At 42.6% G+C, this 20762-nt stretch overlaps 1 long non-coding RNA gene across 1 annotated transcript in view; it reads right to left on the minus strand.

The window, feature by feature from the left end:
* Positions 1–20762, minus strand: part of LOC144827356 (uncharacterized) — a 189018-nt gene that overhangs the window by 165854 nt on the left and 2402 nt on the right. Inside the window, exon 2 of the long non-coding RNA XR_013610149.1 lies at positions 17168–17328. This is a non-coding gene — a long non-coding RNA (uncharacterized LOC144827356). The remainder of the gene's footprint in view (positions 1–17167; positions 17329–20762) is intronic.

Here is a 20762-nt window from a genome sequence, read left to right on the forward strand (position 1 = left end):
TTTCAATATTCCTGCGTAATGAATTCACCTTTACCAATTCTTACCAAACCTATCACCTTAGGTCTTGATTTCCTCTGGTCAATAGATCAGGTAGTTAGTAGGTATAGGTAGAAATGCCATTAAACCTTTTCTTCAAATGACCACAGACTCGAGAGAGTTTTAAAAGTTTTATCTAAATCAATAATTTTGTGAGTCAAATACCAAGACATGTCATACACCGATTTCTTGAGGAAAATATTCAATAATAGGACAAATGAGTCTTAGTTAAAATTTCATGCTGACAGTACCTGGAAAGAGTGAAAACAGAGTGCAATACAAGGACATATAACACAGAATTATATTTACCTAGAATGGTGTGAGGACCAACCCCTGGCCAAGGAGCTGGATAGGGACCCCTGAATAGTCAGGAGCCAAAGGATCAGGACAGGTTCAGGACAGGATAGGTGACCTCTTCTAGATGCAACGCCAGCGTCGCAACCCTCTACGACACTACTCTCTTTGATTCTTCCCCTTCCTCGGATGTGCCTCCTCGGATTTCTTCCGCGTTCCCCTTCCAGATGATCGGATTCTTCTCCAGCAGTACCTCCGTCTCTTCTCTCTCTCTCTCTAGTCTTCTATTAGAGTGCTCGGACAGTGTCTCTGACCTCTCTGGCATCCCCCATCATCTGCGTCAGTGATGGGTCTGTGACATCTAACTGACTAAGCCTATCTTAGTTATACTATTCTATGTGTATGTACCAACCCCCAATGTTTCAATATCGTGAAAACCCCTACTTCTGATTGGGACAGGAGATGAGGAGAGGTCATCACACCATACTAATGTAATGCTATTTCTTTTAGTTCATTGTTCAATATTCCTGCCCCCTAATTTACTTTCCCAAGCTTTATTCCCACCCGCATTTCACATTGATCAATACATTATATACAAAATATAGTTTTCTTCCTTCCCCTCTTCGGGTCCAGAAGTAAGGTTCCCAAGAGCTTTTTGATAGAGCGACCTTGGCTGTGTTTCAACTGACTCATCATGGTTCCAGACGGATTTTGGTGCGCTTGCGCACTAGTCAGGTGGGGTAGGGATTTCAGTCACCCTCCAGGCCCAAATACGAACTATTAATAAAATCAAAGAAAAACATGTTAAAACACAGAAATAAATAGATGCACTGTATACCACTTATTTCTACTCTAATCGCATGAACTTATTTAATCTTTTGCATTAGCAATTTAATAACATGTGCAAGGTTTAGTGGAAGCATAGCAGGCACATTAACATGTGAGTTTCAAGGGGCCATTTTAATAGCTATTGCGCAGCTGCAAAGTTTCCCACCAAAAGCAAAGGACGTCATAGTACATAGATGCACTAGACAGATGCGCTGAAAATTCCCGCATTTTCGGCAGCCATTTTAAGTCACTCTAGTTAAATGTTAGTATTACACATAGGCAAGCTTCCCCTAGATTGTTTATGAAGAATGTAATGCAATTTTAGTATTTACGACCATGTTGGTTACAGTATTACACGTTACCTGAGAGGATCGCATCCGAGCAAGTTTCTTTCATATGAAACCTTGCTCCTTCAGTTCTAAGCGCAGAAATTGTAACAAACGTTGTAACGGCATTTGATGTATTCGCATGCGTTGTAAGGGTATATATTCGCTGTAACCATTTCTACTACAATGCAATTCTGCTCTCTAGGTATCACAACAAACCTGTCTGTACTGTGCCTGAAATACTCAGCGTTCTTAAGAATTTCTGCATAGAAATAAATTAATTTTTCAAGCCACAGTCTGCATAGGATCAAGGCTCCAGAAATGTGAGCTGGCAAGTGTGAGCGAGATTTGGTGTCCCCTAGTGCGATTTTCTAATGCCGATGTTTGTAGGCGGTTCTAAGCTTCAAGGGTCAGAGGGAGTTATCTCAAGTAGATTTGCTGCCCCTTGAGTAGATTTCCTACTCAAGTAGCAGCCAAATAAATTTAAATGACCGGGTACTCCTGTGCACGGCGTGGGGCCTTTCATGCTGATATTTCAGTAGCCAACGCTGCAGGTGTTAACTTGCAGCACAAGCAGCACAACATTACATTTTCCGCCTGGTGGGAGAACTCCATTCAATCTCAATGGATATTCGGCATTTAACTTTAGGAGTACCTCCCGCCCCTACATAATATTCTTCTAATTTTTTTGCAGTACGTATTTAAGTAACTCTGTTAGTGGCTATAGTTAACAATTGCTATTGTTGTTTTGAAGCAGTTTATTTTGTACTTCATTGTAGAACTGCTAACCTGTGGTACTGGTATAATTTCCAGAGTGGGGGCTATGCAATCAATGTTACATCACTGAACACTTGGGAATTTGGAAAAATCAAAGCATCGCGCAAAGAACAAGAGTAGCAATTGCATTCAGCAGGAAAGTGGTAAAGATGGGATATGTAGCTGGTAGTGCATTGTGGAGGACATTCGCAAATATTTTACTAAAGCATTTAGAGACTGCACAGTTTCCTTTGAATTGGGCACTAAATTTATATTGACATACAGTGTTTCTGATAAAACTACACAGCTCAACAATAATGCAAGGAAATCAGGTTTCAGCAATCATGTCATTGTGGTTCACCAACAGCCACATGCATCAAAGTGCCCATTTGCGATTTCTTAACTGCGAAAATTAAGGAATCGCAATTAAGAAATCGCAAATTGGTATGCATTAAGAAATCGCACTTTTATTTGCGATTTCTTAATTTTCCTTAATTGCGATTCACAATTTGCGAATCGCAATTAAGGAATCCCTTCCCATTGATTCCTACGGGCCAAAAGGCCCATAGGAATGAATGGGAAGACAATCTCAATTTGCGATTCGCAATTAGCTAATCGCAAATTGAGATTGCGATTTCAAGGGTGCAGGGGTGTCCAGAGGTCACCCTGTTGCAGCCCTGAAATCAATATATGCACATATGTTGTGCACACACATGCCCTAAGGGCATGTGTGTGCACAACATGACAGTAAGAAAAATGCACAAAATTGCAGTTTTCTAATTTTTCGCAAGTTACCATGAGGTCCAACCTCATGGTAATTTTTTCATCCTATTTGCGAATTCGCAATTTTTTTAAGTGTCATGCATTGCATTTAAGGAATCGCAAATTGCGATTCCTTAAATGCAATCGCATTTTTAGAAACCGCAAAAAATAGCGATTTCTTGTATTTTTTGATAATGCATCCCAAATAGTGATTTAGGAATCGCAAACGGCCGAATTTTGCGATTCGCACCGCTTGCGATTCCTAAATCCTTTGATGCATGTACCTGCAAGTGTCTTGATTTTTTTTATCATATTAAAATCTTAGGGGCATATGTAGGTAGGCATTTGCGAATCGCAAACAGCCTTTTGGTATGGAGGTGCCACATATCAAAATGAGGAATCGCAAAAATTGTGATTCCTTATTTTGCTCAAGCATTTAAGGAATCGCAAAATTCCGAATATGTCCTAAAGAATCGTAAATTACCACCTAATCCAAGTAGATGGTATTTTGCAATTCCCTTTCAAAATTATTATTTTTTTTAATTCAAAGTGCCATGTGGCGCACAGACATGCCCTTAGGGCATGTATGTGCACCACATGTACTTACAGGCACATTACAGGGGTTCAACAGGTGTCCTTTGGACACCCTGGCACCCTTGGAATTGCTATTCTCAAGTTGCGATTTTCTCATAGAAAATCGCAATTTGAAAATGTATCCCCATTCGTTCCCATGGGCCTCATGGTCAATAGGAATGAATGGGACACTTATTCCTTAATTGCGATTTACCTACATTCCATTTTGCAATTCTCAAATAGCGATTCCTTAAAAATCGCTATTTGAGAATCGCAAAATGTGAATTACCTACATAGGCCCCTTTGTTACTATCGTATTTCACAATAACAAAAACCTGCATCATTTCTGCTTTCATAACTGCTAACGAATTCTAAAATATTTGTTCAGTTCATTTACAGGTATTTAAATGTTGTTGTGTGTTAGGATAAAATTATATCCTACCTCCTTTCCTTACAAACTCACTGTACCCGGCAGGTTGTGTCATAGTTCACTTTACAAAAACCTTTAACTTAAAGTCTGAGAAAGAAATGTCAAAACTAATCTTCACATTAAAAGAGTTAGCAGAAGACATGGACTGATCACTTCACCTCTGTCTTTCAAGGCACAGCAAACGTGACAGGATAAAACAAAATGTAAAGGCATTTTTATTGCTCATTCACCTTTTGGACTGCAGGATGGCTATATTGGGAGTGCTACAGCACGCCTACACCCATAGTTCTAGCGCTTATGCTGATAGCTCAAGAAGAACCAAATCGTTTGTTCTCTTGCTTTCACAGAAATGCAGACACCTAATTTCAGGTTGGCTTAAAGACAAATGAAGGGCCTCGAGCTGTATCATGAACAGTTGCAATGGCTAAGGATGGAGCCTTGGACCTGTTATTATGCAGTTGCAAAGTCTAAAGTGCATACATGTAGTCGGGGCCCTTGCAGGTACGGGTTTTGGGGCGGCGCCCTGGCAAGGGAGGCAGGGACAAATGACATAATAGGGAAAATAAAATAAATAAATGAATAACACACTTACCTTGTACTCGCCGCATCACCAAGTTGGCGATGCGGCGACTGCAAGTCTAGGTGCTTTATTTATTTATTTATTTTATCATCCCTATTTGTTGTTTCTCATTTCCACACACCATCAATCTCACCCCTAAACCTCTCACCGCTCTTACCTGCATGGGCTGCCACTGTACATATGGCTTGGAATTTCTCTCAGTAAACGTTTGAGCTGCAGATAGCATAGCGTTGAAAGAGCGAGGACATTCCTTGCTGATTCCAACTTGTTTTCAGTGTTGAGCCTGAGCCAGCTGTACGCTTCATGATACGGACTTTGGTACTACTAGTGTGGAGACAGAGTCAGACGTGGGCACATGTGCCGTCTTTTTAGCTAACTGGTGAAGTACATTCAAATTCATATTATCAAAGGGAATACAGCTGTAGAAACGAAATGAATGTGTACTGAAGGCCATATTAACCTTGGAGGATGGCAAGAAGTGCACAGCAAATGTGTGTTGAAGCCCTTATTAACCTTTGAGCCTGGCCAGAAATCCACCACAAATGTGTGCAAAGTCAAAGACTCCACTAATCCTTGGGGTGCTCCTTACCATCAATGGCAAGATGGAGTGTGTTCATTTGTCATTTGAGTCTATATAACTCTAGAGTAAATTATTCTCTAGCTCCATAGTAATAATATAGAACTCAAGAGTTCCACAGCATAGCTGAAATGATTAACTACACCCTCTGTCACTTGTGAGTCTCTGGAGTGTTTTCAAGACTCTCCAGGTACCGTGGAATAGCCCATAACCCAATGAGGATCTTTCATGTCTAGTACTCCATGGGTGCAGACATGCAGGGTCTCTTCTGGGGACTGGTTTTAATGTATCCTCCACCTGACAATCTGGGCTATATTTATGGAGTGGTTTTGCAGCTTTTGTACCACGCAATGGCTTGCATGCCTGACACAACCCTTAAATGAAATTTATCAAGCCATGCATGTCCACCTTGCATGCTCCTGAGTGGCTTGATAAGTCCAAAATAACACAACACAGTGCAAATCCCTGCTTTTAGTTTTACTTTGCCCCAGGGAGGAACTTCATGGGTGGTGTGGAGTGTGGGGGGTTCCCATGTAAAATCATGGATTTTGACATATACCCAGAAAGACCATAAATGGCAGACCTTGGAAGGTGCCAAAATTGTAATGCCTTCCCAGGTGAGGCATAACTAGGGGAAATATGGTATTACTCCTATGTTTTGCCTCTTTTTAAACATGCTGCATTCTGCCTCACACATAGGAAGATGGAAATGCCTCAGGGAATTACTTTTGTTCAGGTAAGAGCCCCTTCCTGCACAAAAACAATCTTATGTACAATTCAGGCACCCTTGCATGATGTTGCAAGAGTGCTTGTGTAGGCTCTAGGCAGCACATTGTGCACCAGCACTGAGAAAAGGCAGGAATGTGCTATATTACATTGAATACAACACATTTCTGCTCTTTCCCTGTCACACACCTGAGCGCAGCAAGGTGACTTGCTGCGCTGTGTACCATAGTGGTAAATAAGCTCACTCACTTCTTAAAGATTTGTGTTGCATACAGTCAAAATTACCAAATATGTGAACCATTTATTACTTATTGTTCTCTAGAAATTATTGGATTAACAGTGAATGCATGTAATTTCAAATGCATCCATTCAGTTAAGTGTGCTAGATTAGACAGTAAATTCCAAATATGTTTCTCTAAATCCAAATGTCATAACTTCTTTTTTTTCACGAAATTATGTATACTTTGTACATATTGCAAGTGTAATTATTATATGTTCATTATTACACACCCACAAATATGCTGGTCGTTATTTATTCATTCTTTTATGAGATTTCAGGTCTTATTTAGAATTGGCAGTAACTAGTCATCTGTCCAAAATTGGAAGACGCAGCCTGCTCAATTGATATTCCCCTGCAATGTTTCGAAAGGGGAGACCCCCTATGTTTCAGAAGATTAAGCCTCAGTTGCTGTTAAAAACACTTTTATGATGGGCATTAAAAAAAGATTTATGTCTCTTACTCTGGGACATTGATTTATTTTTCAGAACCTTCCGCTTGTAGATGTTAGTCTTTGAAAAACAATATCAAATGATGGACATTCAGTCCGACAAACTTATGTGGAAAATCTGGCTGGGAAGTGATGCAGAGTTTCTACAAAGTTGTCTTGCCATGTAGGTGGAATCAGTTTTGACAACAAATTATGTTCATACTGTTGGGTATCTCACAATTTGCCTATATCTGGTAGGCAACTGCCGCTAGGCCAGTGTACTGTGTGCAGGGGCGGCTCTAGGCTGATGGTGGCCCTGGGCAGGGAGCGTAGGTAGGGGGCCGGAAGAGGGGGTCCGGGCAGGGTGGAGTGCGCAGGCCAGTAAAGAGGAGAGGGGGTCAGGGTGTTTAGAAGTGGAACAGAGCTGGAGGCCGCCAAATCCCTGCCAGGGGCCACCACGCAAATATGTATCCATCCTCAGAGGATTAGTATATTAAGGATATATATTGGTGTGGTGGCCCCTGGGGTTTGGTGGCCCTGTGCAGGTGCACAGCTTGCACATGCCTAAAGCCGGCCCTGCGGTGTGCTTTTGCCGAGCCTGCTTCTTGTCAAGCTAAGTCAGATCTAAATGAACTATTTTATCATTTTTTTTAGGCGTAGACTCTATAATTTCATTCTTCTCAGTTGCGCACAGCAGCACACAGCTTATCGGATATATATACATACATAAATACATACATAAATACATACATACACACACACACACACATACATACATATATGTATATATTACCTACTGGGAGTCCCAGCAGGTAGTTATTGTTAGGACCTATTATCCATAGGAACAGCGTTTTTTGATTTGCCAATATCTTTGGCGCCATTTGACAAATCTTCACGAAATTTTCAAAACTGGTGGCCCGCTCCAGTCAGCCCCTTTCACAAAAGGTTTGTGGTGATTTGTCAAGCGGGTGCTAAGAAAAAAAGAGGACTGAAAGCGCGTTTTCCCCATGTTCATTTCCATAGGAATTCTTAGAACAGGCTACAGCCCGAACTGCTAAATGGAATTACTCCAAACTTGGCAAAAAGGTAGCTCTTCGTTCACCAAGCGCCCCTTTTTTTTTAAAATGGTGTAAATCCGTTCAGTAGTTCCTGAGTAATTAAAAAAAGAAAACTTTAGATATCTGAACACTGAGGAGGAGTCGCCATTCCTCTCGGGCAAGAGCTTCACTCTGATTGGCTACCAACACTCCTGGAAGTGTTGGCAGCCATCTTGTGATTCGGTAGAACAGAGTCACAAGAAAAGAGTAAATAAAAAGGTGAAAAACAAGAAAAGGGGGCAGGGTATAAACACCCTGGCCCCCTAGGCCTGCTCAGAGGGTCCCACAAGGACCCCTAGGGCCAAAAAAAGCATAAAAAAAAAAAAAAATCACCCAAATTCGTGCTGGAGTCACAAATCCAGTCGAGATAATTAGAACAAAAATGAAACGCGGGGGTCTCGTAGGCCCCCCAAGTCCCGGGGAGCCCCACCTCCCCCCTAGGAGTCCATGATGAACTCTGTGGAACCCCACCCCCTAGGGCTGGCTCCTGCAATGTCCTGGGGTGCTCACCCCAGGGATATTGCCGTTTGCTATGACAGGGCGTGAGCGCGGTCAAGGGAAGGTTGGGGCACGTGACCCCCTTCCCGTTTGTTTAAAAAAAAAAGATAATGCCCAGGGGGTGGGAGGGGGGGGGCAGAAAACCCCACTAGACACCAGATTTGGCTTCTGTTTTTTGAGTGTCAAAACTTTTTGCATTTGTGCTTGATGTGTAATTTGTTGTTTTGTAAGTAATTAGTTTGATTTTTCTTCTTTCTAGTGGGATATTGTTTTTTCTGTCTCTCTGCAGAGTAGGTGCTGGTGAGTGTAGCAGTTTCTTGCAAGTGAAACGTATAGTTTTTGAGTACATAGATCTTTGTGGTAAAGGCACACATTTTTTTACTTACAGAGTGGCAGAGTGGGCTAAAGAACGGTGATGGATCAAACCCAGATCTTTTGACTGGGTGTGAGTGTTTGATTGGTTCTGATGCTCCGTCCATCACCACCCCCTTTTGTACCGCTTTGGCCGCCATAAGTGTGGCAGGGTATGCTCAGACGTGAGTCCCTTGCTCACTTTGCCACTGGATTCAAGCAAGCCGGGCTGAAGACGGCTGGAATGCCAGAAACCGGTCCTCGAAAGCTTGTTTCCGGTCCAGGGAAGGTATGACTTGGCAGTTCGGGCTGGACTGTTTCCATGAGGCACAGGGTCAGACTGATTTGCATATAGCCATATCTGAACTGGGGTGGCAGAGTGGACTAAAGAACAGTGATGGATCAAACCCAGATCTTTTGACTGGGTGTGAGTGTTTGATTGGTTCTGATGCTCCGTCCATCACCACCCCCTTTTGTATCGCTTTGGCCGCCATAAGTGTGGCAGGGTATGCTCAGACGTGAGTCCCTTGCTCACTTTGCCACTGGATTCAAGCAAGCCGGGCTGAAGATGGCTGGAATGCCAGAAACCGGTCCTCGGTAGCTTGGTTCCGGTCCAGGGAAGGCACGGCTTGGCAGTTCGGGCTGGACTGTTCCCATGAGGCACAGGGTCAGACTGATTTGCATATAGCCATGTCTGAACTGGGGTGGCAGAGTGGGCTAAAGAACGGTGATGGATCAAACCCAGATCTTTTGACTGGGTGTGAGTGTTTGATTGGTTCTGATGCTCCGTCCATCACCACCCCCTTTTGTACCGCTTTGGCCGCCATAAGTGTGGCAGGGTATGCTCAGACGTGAGTCCCTTGCTCACTTTACCACTGGATTCAAGCAAGCCGGGCTGAAGACGGCTGGAATGCCAGAAACCGGTCCTCAGAAGCTTGTTTCCGGTCCAGGGAAGGCATGGCTTGGCAGTTCGGGCTGGACTGTTCCCATGAGGCACAGGGTCAGACTGATTTGCATATAGCCATGTCTGAACTGGGGTGGCAGAGTGGGCTAAAGAATGGTGATGGATCAAACCCAGATCTTTTGACTGGGTGCGAGTGATTGATTGGTTCTGATGCTCCGTCCATCACCACCCACTTTTGTACCGCTTTGGCCGCCATAAGTGTGGCAGGGTATGCTCAGACGTGAGTCCCTTGCTCACTTTGCCACTGGATTCAAGCAAGCCGGGCTGAAGACGGCTGGAATGCCAGAAACCGGTCCTCGGAAGCTTGTTTCCGGTCCAGGGAAGGCATGGCTTAGCAGTTCGGGCTGGACTGTTCCCATGAGGCACAGTGTCAGACTGATTTGCATATAGCCATGTCTGAACTGGGGTGGCAGAGTGGGCTAAAGAACGGTGATGGATCAAACCCAGATCTTTTGACTAGGTGTGAGTGTTTGATTGGTTCCTATGCTCCGTCCATCACCACCCCCTTTTGTACAGAATTGTGTGGCAAGAGGCATCTGGGCTGCAGCCTGGGGCTGCAAGGCTTCTTGTTCGTACAGTGCGGCAAGAGGCATCTGGGTTGCAGCCTGGGGCTACAAGGCTTCCAGTTGGAAGTGATGACCTCTGGGTTGCCCCTGGCTTGGTGCAGCTGGCATTGCTAGACTTTATAGTGAATACAGAAAACTTTTTGCTGATACATTTTTTTCAGTTGTGGTATCATTTTACTCGGGAGACTCAGGGGAAGGCTGTGGGGTAGGACATTTGTGCCGGCAAGTTGATTCCACATAAAAATATGTTAAAAAGTTGGTTTCTTAGCTAAAGTTGAGGTTTAAATGGCATTCTGGGTAGGAAAACGTTGGGGGATCCATGCAAACCATACTTCATTGGACTCCCCCGTGTGTCTAGTTTTCAGAAATGCTTGGGTTTGGTACTATCCCAAGATGACCACCAATCCCAGGGCCAAAATCTCAGGTGCCCAACCCCCAAAACCAGGTCGTTTTCTTATACGTAGACTTAAGGGTTTTAGTATATAGGAAGTCTTGGCGCTCAGCAAATTTGCGTTTAGCATGTCTGGGTAAACTAGTGGGTATGGTGCTGAACAGGAAGGGGAGACCATTGTAACGCCTCAATGTGTGTACGGAAGACCCTACAGCAAAACAGTATAGCTAAATCCTGTGCACACATACATAATACAACAAGTAAATACAAGTGTGGATATAAGCAATATGTACAAAGTCCTTCAGTGCTGCAGAATATTCTTTAATATGGAGCAAAGCGCAACCAGCGGACACGTGTTTCATCAGGGAAAAGTAGTCTCTCGACTCTTCAGGAGTGTAGAGAGTTGCGTGAACTCAGTGAAGTCCCAAGGCCGGTGAAAATTCCAACCCTGCTGGGCACGATAATAGAAAGTAGGATTTCAAGACAGCAGAAATTGAAGCATCTGCAAAAATTCTTAGTAGTGCATTGTATTCGGGAAGCCGGTGATAATTCCAACCCGGCAGTCCTAAAGTTTATTCAACGACGAGTTACGAGTTTCATATGGTCATCTTAGTTAAGGTGTCACAATAAACAGGTGCCGCGAGTAGGGGATGTGTCGAACCCAACTTGATATCGATTATATTAATTCAGAGTACCTAGCTTGCAGCGTTTGACGTATGGGTCAGAATACAGAGGAAGTCATGGTAGAGCACGTGTGTGTGTTCCCCATGTCCTTTTGAGTACAAAACAATTAGCGCATCCTGGCGGCACTGAATCCGTCGCTGATGTCTGGTTCTACCCCGACTTCATCTGCATTCTGACCCATACTCAAAATGTCACCTCAATAGGTTTTGGGCCCTTACCTGTCACGGGTCTTTGACCCACCCATGCAAGTGGGGTACCATTTTTATTGAGAGACCTAGGGGAACACTGGATGGGAGGAAATTAGTGGATCCACGCAGATTCCAGAACTTTCCCACACAGATATATGAGAAAAAAAGTTATTTCTTCAGCAAAATTTGAGGTTTGCAGGGGATTCTGGGTAGGAGAATGTTTGGGGACTCACGCAAACCATACCTCGCTGGACTCCCTGGGTGTATAGTTTCTAGAAATATGTGGGTTTAGTAGGTTACCCTTGATGCCATCCGAGCCCTGGGCCAAAAACTCATGGGACCTCCCTTGCAAAACCAGGTTGGTTTGTGATAGGTAATTTTGATGTTGCCTCAATAGGTTTAGGGCCCTTGATTGTCGTGGGTCTTTGAGCCACCCACGAAAGTGAGGTACCATTTTAACCGGAAGGCTTTGGGAAACATGGGGTGGGTGAGAATTTGTGGATCCACACAGATTCAAGAACTTTCCACCACGAAAAATGTGAGGAAAATGTGTTTAAAAAAGAAATTTGTTTAGGTTTGCAAGGGATTCTGGGTAACAGAACCTGATGGGAGCCAGTCATGTCAACCCATCCTAGATTCTCCTGGGTATCTAGTTTTTAAAAATGAATAGGTTTGCTAGGTTTCCCTAGGTGCCAGCAGAGCTAGGGTTACAAAACTACAGCTTGGCACTTTGCTAAAAAATGGGTCATTTTTCATTTGTGACATTGTAGTGTCTCCACGTTGCGTTTTGTGCCGTTTCCTGTCCCGGGCAGTAGGCCTACCCACGACAAGTGCGGTACCATTTTTCATGTAAGACTTTGGGGAACACAGGGCGGGTGGAAATTTGTGGATCCAAGCAGATTTCAGAACTTTCCACTACGGAAATGTGAGGTAAATGTGTTTTTTTACAGTTATTTAGGTTTGCAAGGGATTCTGGGTAACAGAACCAAGTGGGAGACAGTCATGTCACCCCATCCTGGATTCTTCTGGGTTCTGGGTATCTAGTTTTCTAAAATGTATAGGTTTGCTAGGTTTCCCTAGGTGCCAGCAGAGCTAGTGTTAAAAAACTACAGCTAAGCACTTTGCAAAAAAAGGGTCATTTTTCATTTGTGACATTGTAGTGTCTCCACGTTTAGTTTTTTGCCGTTTCCTGTCGCGGGCAGTAGGCCTACCCACACATGAGGTATCATTTTTCATGGAAGACTTTGGGGAACACAAGGTGGGTGGAAATTTGTGGATCCACGTAGATTTCAGAACTTTCCACCACAGAAATGTGAGGAAAATTTGTTTTTTTGTTTACAGTTTTTTAGGTTTGCAAGGGATTCTGGGTATTAGAACCTGGTGAGAGCCAGTAAAGTCACCACATCCTGGATTTCCCTAGGTGTCTAGCTTTTAAAAATGTATAGGTTTGCTAGGTTTCCCTAAGGGCCGGCAGAGCTAGGGTTCAAAAACAACAGCTAGGCCCTTTGCAAAAAAAGGGACATTTTTCATTGTGAAAATGTGGTGTGTTCACATTGCGTTTGGAGCTGTTTCCTGTCGTGGCTACCCACACAAGTGAGGTACCATGTTTATCGGGAGACTTAGGGTAATTCAGATTTGTAAAGCAGCTGTTATTTACCTATTAATTTTCAATGCATTTTTGCCTTCCAGAATGAGAGACAATGTGTAAAATACAAGTCATTTTGAAAAATTACCAATGATTCTCATGCTAGTATGAGTATTCCCAATTTTGGAAATGTGCAAATGTCTACTGTTTCTAAACTCTATATTTTGTTTCCATTTCAGAAATCTATAAGTGTCTTTCATACCAATTTTTCCATGTATACATTTTCCCATTATAATTGCTATATACCTGGTGCATAATAAAAAAAACATTGCAAGTCGCTGCTCATTTTTTGGCTCTGGGTTCTTAGGGTTCTTGATGAACCTACAAGTCCTATATATCCCCACAACCAGTGAGGTCCCACAAATGCAACGGTATATTGGTTTCAAAGAGCTCTCTTAATTAGAAGTTACATGTGAAAACGTTGATACAAAAGGCTATTTTCTTCAACTAATTTTCAATTTTTTCTATATTTAACTGTTAATTTCTATAAAGAAACCTTAAAGGATCTACACAAATGTCCCCTTGCTGAATTCTACATTTTGTCTACTTTACTAAAATGTATAGCTTTCCAGGATCCATTATTGCTTTTATACCCATTTCTACCATTAACGGGAACGAGGTTGAAAGCACATAAAATTGCAAAAATAGGCTATGTCCCTGAAAAATGCCAAAACTGTGTAAAAAATGTTGGTTTTCTGACAAAAGTCTGTCATTCCTTAAAAACTGGGAAGATGGGGATTTCAGCCCTATAACCCCTTTTTTGATAACATTTGCAGGGAAAAAACAGACACTTTCATTGCAGCACTTTTTCCCAGGAGAATCCACATACCCTGGGTACCTTTAGAATTCCCAGGATGTTGGAAGAAAAGGACCCAAATTTGGCGTAGATACCTTATGTGGTCAAAAAGTTACAGGTGCCTAAGCGTGAACTACCTCAAATAACCAAACAAAGGCTTAGCACAGGGGGGGGGGGGGCTAGTAGCGAAGCGGCTAAAGACTGTTCAAGTGGCATAAAAGTCAAATACAGAATCTGGCATTGCACATCCAACATGTGAAGGAACAAACATAGCAAAAGCTCTAAAATTTAGCCAAGTAATACTGCAGACAAATCTGCAATGTTAAAATGTCCCAACAACCAATTCATACATTTTTATGCCTAAATCTAACAATAAATAAGTAACCTGTAACGTGCCTCAAAGTTCATAAGGTACAATTGGCTAATGATCAGATATACAAGAGGGGCGTTTTGTTAACTTGTGTTTAAAAGTCCATTTGGGTAGCTCCGGCTAAGGACCAGGTATGGATTTCTTTATTGGAACATTTTTCTATTTAGTATAAACAATTTCTTTGGTGAACTTAGAATTCTAATGCCTAAGTCACAGTAAAGTTTATTAGAAATTGTAAATTCTGACCTTCCATGAACTGGAGACAAAACCAGTTTCCCAGGAAAAGCCACCTACCGTGAATGATAAGAGCATGATAACTTATGAGATTCCTACATATTTTGCGTTCTTTCCAGGGAAATTAGGTATTTTTGCTTACTGACTCTTACTATAGAAAGACCACAAGGAGGACAAGATAATTTGACTATAAGCATTTAACACTGCCTGGAATCTAAACCATGAACTGTCCAGGCCTTCTGTCATTCAACAAACATTTCAGAACAAGTACATTGCAGGTAGAAGTCTTTGTAGTAGGTCTTCCCACAGGCAGATTGAGACCCATCACTAGAGAAATTTCCATGTTGGTTGTGTTTTTTATTGATGGGGAGAAGACTGTTCATGATTCACATGATCCAACTTCTAGGGGACTATAGGAGAATAAGTATGTTCCTTTCTGCAGCCATTTTTGAAAACTCCATGGACAGTGGTAGACTTCCGATCCTTGGTGTGGTTCTTCCACCATCTCTTTTTGCCTTCAATCCTCCTATTTTGCGGACTTCGTATTTGCTGGCTTTAGAACTCTACACACTTTATTCCTTCTAACCAGTTCTCAAACGCTTGTGCTGTCTCCTTCAAACATGGCAGAATTGGCTTTTACCCAATTGGCACATTTAATTTGCTTGTAAGTCCATAGTAAACTGGAACCACCTGTGCCCGGGGCCTGTAAATAAAATTCCACTAGAGATCCTGCATCGATGATTGTGCCACCCACTTAAGTAGCTCTTTAACATGTGCCACTGCAGCCTATGTGTGCAGTTTTTAAACAGCTATGTCTACCTGTAAAATTACACATTTAGTCAGGTCCTTTTTAATACATATAAGTCAACCCTAGGGTGGGCCTGTAATTTGATTAGCCATAGTTTATCTGTTTGTTGTTATGATGTTGATGACATAATCTGTAGAAATAACACACAGAGGAAAGTGATTTTTCAGAAATAATGCTTAAAACAAAAAAAAGAACATGATAATTGAATTTCGTGTTCCTAGATGTAAAATAGTAGTTTGGCAAAGTAATGTCAGTATTGGCTTTTGTTTGTTTGTAAAAATGTTTAGAAAGTTGGCATTTGCTTGCCCTAATTATTTGGTGACAGCAGCCTGATCCTCGGTCACATGGCTGGCAGTTGATTTTTGTGAATTGCTCCAAGACAGTGAGACAAAGGCAAAAGAGATGGTGGCAGGACTGGCCACTCAAAGTTAATAATGGGGGACGCTGTTACCTATCACACTTGCACATAACAAAGGCTCTGACCTTGGCACTCGCACAAAGGGCCTGACAATAGTTATTGTGACCCCAGACAAGCTATGGCCAGGGCAGGTAGAAGGGAGATGCCTGACACCTCATGGGGGTGGAAACCTCTAGAAGGTTCTCCAACATCAAAGTGGGCACCAGACAAAAATATTGGACCTCATATCCCAACTCTTCAGTACACTTCTGGACCTGTGTACTCTGTCAGGAAGAAGAACTGATGTGCTGCTGAAAGGACTACCACTCTGTTGGACCGTTGAGCTGAAGGACTGCTGCCCTACTGTGCTGGCCTGCTACTCTGCTGCCTCTCTGACCTGCATCTCTGAACCCAGGACCCCTGAGTAACTCCAAGGACTAATTGGCTGGCCGCCTATTTTGAAGCCTCTGGGACAGTGCAGGCTTCCAACATCATTGAACCTAGCACCTGTACCTTTTCCATCTGGGAGTGCTGTCCTACCATGTAGCGCCATCCCAGTCCTGGATCCTTGAAAGTAGGCCTGAAGATACTCTGACAGTCCATCTGTGTATTCAGCACCACAGTGTCTCCTCCATGGCATGCAGCATACCCCGCAGGTCTGGAACATCATCTCTGCTGCTCGACTTATAGCGCTTGGTGTGTAGATTTCCCTGATGCAAGGACTTTGCTTCATCATCAAAGCACATCAGAACTGTTGCCTTGTGATGCACCACCATGCAAGGGCAGTGCATCACACTTTGCAGCTCCCCAGAACCACCGCTGCACAACACATCTCCTCACCCAGACCTTCCATCGCCTCTGCTGGACAACAGATCCCCAACACAGGACTCCGGATCACTTCACAACTAGGATTTGAGATATTGTTGTTCAGCTGGCCTCAGCAGGCCCCTGTAGCTGGGTTGCAACATCACTGTCAGGCTAAACTTGTCAATTTGTCACAGTCCAGCGCAACCAGATAACCACAGTAGGCGCTTTATGCTTTTTGGTGCTATTCTCATTGAAATCTTTAGACTTGCATATCTCCAGTACTAATCATTACATTATTTTGTTGTCCTTATTTGCCTCATAAACACCATTCCACTTGCACCTTGACCGTGATGTCCTGCCCTTTTTGCTGGGAAATAGAAGGAAGGAAAGGGGGGATCACATGGTACCACCTTTGATTTGTGATGACCCCTTCTTCAAACGCACCTTTTCTGTGAGCAACCTTGCTCCTTTAGAAAAGTTCCAGCTGAGGCCTAATAATTGAACCCCTGCTCTGATTTGCTATCATGTTGCTCACACCAACTCAGCAGGGGTGACCAGAACTCATACCTTCTATGATCCATGTCCGACATATCCAAACTGGCTATAAACTTTACAGCACAAATCCAGTCCTCATAGCAAGGAGGGGAACGGGCTACCCACTACTTGCAGATCTCACTGCTTGCTAGTAGTATGGCACAGAATACCTTCTTCGCATAGTTTTTGTCAATTTTTAGTTGTGGGTCCAAACTCCCAAAGATAATCAACAAAACGCTTACCTTCATTTGGATCTTCAGCATGCTAGACAAGGCCCTACTCATGTCATTCCAGAACATCTCGATCTCTGGGCAGTGGAAACACACATGGACATCATCTTCTTTCATTCTGCTGCATTTTGGACAAGCCACCACAGCTCCTTTTCCAAACTTCGAAATAGGCCCTGTGGATGGAGAAAAGATGATTTCTCCTCAAATATGCCGGTTTTACTATTTTGTACATCAGAGTCATAGATACTTGCCATTTGTACTCCAGCAAAATCTTTGACAAGCATTGTCCCCACAACTCCACTGGCAAAGTGAAAACTCCATCACCCAGCTCGATCCTCAGCCAATACCATGTAGCAATTTTTTTTTCACAACGGTCCCTTGTGTAAGTCTGTCTTCAAGTTCATTTTCATCTCCTAATATTGTGCCTGGAGCATGATACCAGCTCTGTATTTGGAGGAAATTGAATATGGAGACCTTATGGCTGTCTTTTGTTTGCACATTTCCCAACTGATCAAGTGACCTTTGTGAATTAGATGCTCCCATTTTGCTATACCAGCCTCTCATAATGGAATAGCCAACATGTCCTTTGTCCATTCTGGAGAGCCCGGAGAATCCCATATGGGGGTGAGTAGGCTGAAGTATGGACATTTTAAGACCTTTTTGATTTTGTACCAAGTCTCCGCAAATACCCCTAAACTTTTTAGCGTAACGATTTTAAAGTACGTAGGATCCGCATATCTGTGCATAAGGCCCCATTACTCCCATCTCCTGCCTCAGGATCACCACTAGTAACCTCCCAATCTCTGAGTCTGTGGGTATATTTACCAGCATTTTCCAATTCTTTAATAAGAATGACCAGGTGTAAAATAGCAAGTCTGGTAATGCTAAACCTCCTTTCTCTACGCTATCCGTGACCCTTTGGAAGACCAGATAAAACTGTTGATCTGGCTTTGCATCTTTACAAACCGCTCCTTCTTGAAAGGTAGGGGAATCGAATCAATGAAAAAGGTAAACTTAGGGAGGACTGTCAACTTCACCAAGTTAACGCGTCCGAATAAGGTAGGCGGGAGATAAGACCAGTTCTTCAATAAAGCTTCCACTTCTTCCTTACTTTTTCTAACTTTACCTTGACTAGCTTGGTGATATCGTGTGAGATCTTAACCACCAAGTATCTTATTTCCCCTTTACTAGCCTCCTCCCCTATCTTTTTGTTCCAGGCCATGATCTCCACCTTCTCTTTATTGATGTCATAATCTGAGATCTTCCCAAAGTCAGATGTTAATGTCATTACGCAACTCGTTTTTCTGTTGATGGGTTTTATAGATTATAAGGTTGTCTGCATATAAGCTTAATTTCTTTCCCCAACCATTGAATTGAAAAGGGTCCCTCCAGATTCTTCTGGCTAGCGGTTCGATATATAAATTAAACAGTAATGGTGACATGGGGCAGCCTTGTCTCATGCCCCTGGTGATCCGAACATAGTTTGTCAGGGAGCCATTAACCAACACCCTAGCTTCTGGTGCGGCGTAAGTTCCTGCCAGGGCACTACAAAAGTTTGTCCCAAGGTTTAGACCCAGTCAAAAGCCTTAGTGGTGTCTAATGCCATTACCGCAAGCGTCAGCCAAATAAGGTTCATGGTGTTGGAAATTGTTACCAATATAGAAGGCAGAGATACTAAGAAGTTCCTACTACTACGTGAACTTTATTGGATGCACAAATTGAACACCCTTTATCCAAAAGGGCTTAATGAAAGACTGGAATTTAGTTGCTTTCTATAATGTTACCTGTTTACATTGGCCTGCGATTCTGGTTTGATGTTTCTCTCCATCTCTGTGATGTTTACTACCTAATTTGCATACTCAATTTCATTGTGATTCTTATGCTTTAAGTTATCCATTGTGTATGGTCTTTAGTTTATCCTTGATTCTCTTTACATGTCTTCTTGCTTTTTCATTTTCCTTGCTTTATTTTTTTCATACCCTCCAGCCTATCTTTTCCTTTTTATGTTTATCTCTTTTTTCAGATTTAACTTGTTTTTTATCTTCTCAGTTTGGCAAGTTTATCCCCATCATGTATATTATTTTTTGTAACTTCATTTGCATTTCTTAACTTTCTTCGTCTTTCCAATTGTTCTTGTTTGTATTTTGTTAGCTTTATTAGTCACCTCCTTCATTCATTGTCGCGCCCACACTCTACTCGACTCTTTCTCTGAGTCTATCTTCTATATCTGCACCCCCTCCTCCCTCACAAGCGGCACTTCCTATTTCACCGTCGGAGCCCGCTGCGCTGGTACTACCACCCACGGCGTTCTATACACCTCGGCATGTTACTACCTCCGTGACATTTTTTCACCGCGTTGAGGTAAGATACAGTGTCCTACGGACAGTGTAAATATGTAGACTGCTTTACTATGCTAGTCTATGTCAGTTACACTTTGCACGCCCGTAATACTCACCCATTTGTTACGCTGCGCACGCGTGATATCCTTTGCTACTTTTTTTGCATGCCTGTAATTCCTTTTGAATATTCACATTTGGCAGAAACGCATGAGTCACCTTTGTATTTTTCTGTTTCGCGAGTGCATGAGTTCCTAGATTCACTCCTCTGAGCCAGGCACTTTAATCAGGTTTCTGACTATTTCGGTCACATTGTGATGTCCCCCCACCGCACTTTAATAGATTTTTTTCTAGTTCTGATCTAGTTCCTTAGCAGACCTGCATTTCAAATGCTCCACTTCATTATTCTTTTTGCTCAACACCCACCATCACCTTCTTAAGTACTTGAATTATAACTATTTATGTGTCTTTGCGTCACTTTTGTCTCCTCTGTTATTCTCTCCCCTAAGTCACTCGAGCATCGTAATTTAACCGTTCACTCACACCCTTCATTGTATATTGGGTATTTCATTGATGGCATTCTTTTCTTGCTTGGATCGTGATACATTGTTTTTTTATTTTATTTATTCCTTAGGCAGTTCCCCCTGAAGAAGAGCTACTGCTCAAAATGCATCGGAAGATATTTTCAACATGTTTGTAACATGTTAATTGATCAATGATCTTTGAAGAATTACTGATATTTCCAACTGTAATTAATCCTCTGATGATAGACAGCCTTTCATATGCAGGAAAATTAAACAATAAAGTTTGAATAAATTTGGGATTATTTCTGAACAGCAAACTACCTTCATCTACCTAATTTTTTTGAATTAGTGACTCGTATCGCCAAAGGAGGGCTCCAGATTTTAACCTTTCCCGCGGAAGGGTTCTTCTTCTGCATTATCATTTTGCACCTCTATGAACAGGAGTTGAACATCTGCAGCACCCTAACCATTTGTACTTTGGAAAGAGTTGGATTAGCACAATTTCCTCTGGAGTGCGGCTACCTTCTATATAAAGTGTTCTGAATCCCATACTGGAGTTAACACAGCAAAAGCTGTGCATCCTATTATTGAACATCACCTTAAAAGATGCCGGAAACTTCAGCTGCACCGAGGCACTCAACCTCCTCAATGATTCAATCCTTTTCCCTAGTTCCCATTGCCTGTAATAGGTAACACTTGATAGGTCTGATCTAAATGTATATCCCTCGATCGACTTCTTACTCAGAG

This window comes from Lissotriton helveticus, chromosome 4_1 (genome assembly GCF_964261635.1).
Source record: "Lissotriton helveticus chromosome 4_1, aLisHel1.1, whole genome shotgun sequence".
NCBI lineage: Eukaryota > Metazoa > Chordata > Amphibia > Caudata > Salamandridae > Lissotriton > Lissotriton helveticus.